We start from the raw sequence: 3,061 nt of genomic DNA, 5'->3' as shown, positions 1-3,061 counted from the left end.
CAGAGCCTCTTAAAATCATTTGTTTGCCATTTAATAAGTTCCTTAGTGCAATAAAGTTTTATTTTTAATTAATTAAAATAGCTTTTTAACAAGGAATGTAACCACAGACATAGATTAAAGGTGGGTTGCACCAACTTACTTTTTTTGGTTAAAGTCAATAGGTAATGGACGCCATATATTTTGACGATAACATTGAACTCGACAAGGCTTTAAATGAACGTGACGAAAAAAGGAACTAACGCTTTCATCATACAAAAACGCCAATTTTGACAGTTCTCCTTTACCAGCAGTGCCCCCGCCCACGTTAATTTAAAGCCTTGTCGGACCAGCTGTCATCTGTCAAATTCTGTGGTCAAAGTTAAGGTTAAAGTTAAATTTAGACTAAACCATAACCATAACTTTGACCATAACTGTAACTATAACCACGCCTCTGGTGCAACCCACCCTAAGGTAGATACCGCATATCCCTCCATTTGTATGAAAACGAGCGTGCCACTTTTACTTACCTACTGAAACGTACCGATGATAAGAAAAGTGTCCATTAACTAAGCCAACGTTTCTACTCGAATTTCTACAGCTCTATACGGCACAATTAGGCATTTTTTTCAATCCGATTGACGTCCGATTCCAATAACGGTGGAGCGCAGACTAAAGAAAAGACGAGCATTGCTCGTCGTTTGGGAACGCGATATGGCACGTGAAGTGAATTGACATAAGCCGACCAAACGACGTTGGTCTGTCAACTGCCTATGAATCAATTTCTTCGGGTATATAATATATACAGTATACACATGCGGTATTTATCTTGATCTACCTACGGTTTGTCTGTGGATGGGACACTTTGTTATAGATATTTTTGTACAACTCGATATAAAAGTTAATAATAATTACGCGTTATAAGGTTTTTGGTTGGACAAATGGCGGCGACAGTTCTGTAGATATAATATAAGTATTTTCATGTATATAGTAGCCTAAGTTAAATAGTTATGTGATGAACATTACTTAATAGTATCGTCTTGTACCCACAATAAATACTAAGCTGTAAGAACTGTACTGACAGATCTGTATAAAACATGGCTATTTATAATCTCATACGTATTTGCACCTAGCAACGACAATAATCTCAAGATTGGGTACTCACAATCACACACACAGAAATAAATCAAGATTTATTTCTGTGCTCACAACAGAAAAGCGCCATATATTTTCCTCCATTAGTTTTATAGCGTAGAACAAGTGACATGCATTTAATGGAAATGGACAGTGAATTTACGAGTATTATTTTGAGCTGGTCTTAAGCGTAGCGTAGTATAAGTTCTAATTATAAAGAAATGTACCTATAGCCGTCATAAATATAATAATATTATGTAGAAACGGTAAAAATGCAAGCCTTTTAGTAATACATGTAATACACAGTACGTGTAATGAACATTTTACGTTTAAAGTATTAAATATTAGACCTAAGACTTAATAATTAAAATGTAGATAATATTTAAAATTAGTCTATTTTAATTTTACGTATATTTCAAGAAAGAAAATAGTATTATGTTTCGATGCTATTCGTTTGAAAGGCCTTTGTAAGCCGTTTCAAGGGGAAGTAGAACATTTTGTGATTTAATTTTATGATAGTAGTAGTTAATATTTTTTATGTATCGTGTTAAGTAGACGTTTTATCGATAAGTTTTTACTGTCTTAGCCCTTCACTATTTTACAGAAATCTAGAGCTATTGAAACATGATAACATTTTTTTATGTGAGGCTTATTATATTAAGTTGTTATACCTATATTATGTTTTTTAAGATCTGAACCGAGTATCATTTCCTTATTTTATTTTGTAGATAATTATTGTAATTGTATCAAATGAAGGTTTCATTTGATACTTGATTGATTGTAGAAGTAGGTCCGAAGTTCAGGGCTTGTGATGATTTGTGTTTAGAGAAGAGTAGCTCACTACAGCCTGCGTAAATGCTGTACCGATTTCGATCATGTTTAGAGGTTTCGTATAACTCGTGTCTAGAATCTAGATAATGCACGCTACGCTAAAATATAGACATCATGGCCAAATAGAACTCAGTACACTCGTAAGCATTATATTGCAGCCATGTATGACTATACACTATGGAGTATAATACACTATATTATAATTTGCACCCCAAGCACAATAATAAATAAAAAGATACCTACGTATAGTATTAACTTGATTTGAAATGTATGTACTTACCTATGTACTACATCAAATATTATAAATATCGCGTCGCGGGCCACAAGTAAACTTTTCCAAATAGTTTGACGTGATTATTATTATTATATTATAATCTACGAATAATAAAAACTAAGGAATCGTAACTCCCATACTATTACCGTTTTAAATTTGGTTCCTTTTGATCTGTCATGTAACGTCAGCCTAGTACCGCTCAAGGTCACCTAAATATTGCAAATGTATTGAAATGTGTACCTAAGGTACACTTTTTTGACAAGTATTGTGGAGCATGTTTTTGACGGAGTTACTTTTCCTTAGTTTTTATTATTCGTAGATTATAATATTATATTTTTAACGAAAAATATTTTAGCGTAGCCTCACACACAACGCGTGTCAATTCTCGTAACGTGTGCTCTCAGAGATATGCGATACGAGAATCGAGACCCCCAGTAGACGACGCGCTGTACAGTCAGCGTATGGTCGGAGTATAGTTTTGCAGGGCGCCGCTCACGAGTGCGGTGCGAATATACTATTTTGTGTACACACGGGTTTTATTTTGTTCCCCTATCCTTAAAATAAAAAAATACATAATAGACCAACAAAACCTCCTCCTTTTTGGAAGTCGGTTAAAATACTGACTTTATGCGTAATGCGAGTATGAGTAACTCTCCTCCGAGGAAATGTTTCTTTAACTACTTTTTTACTATCCAAATGTCTATACAGACTATACTGTACTCGGCGAAACATGGCGGTAGCGGTCATTGACTCCCTGTCAAAAACTTGTCATTTTCTGTACAAAGCCACGATTGACAACATCTGACACTCCATTGTCAATCGCGGTTTATATAGAAAATGACAAGT

Source organism: Aricia agestis, chromosome 5 (assembly GCF_905147365.1).
Source record: "Aricia agestis chromosome 5, ilAriAges1.1, whole genome shotgun sequence".
In the NCBI taxonomy this organism is placed as follows: domain Eukaryota; kingdom Metazoa; phylum Arthropoda; class Insecta; order Lepidoptera; family Lycaenidae; genus Aricia; species Aricia agestis.
This window is presented reverse-complemented; position numbering follows the sequence as displayed.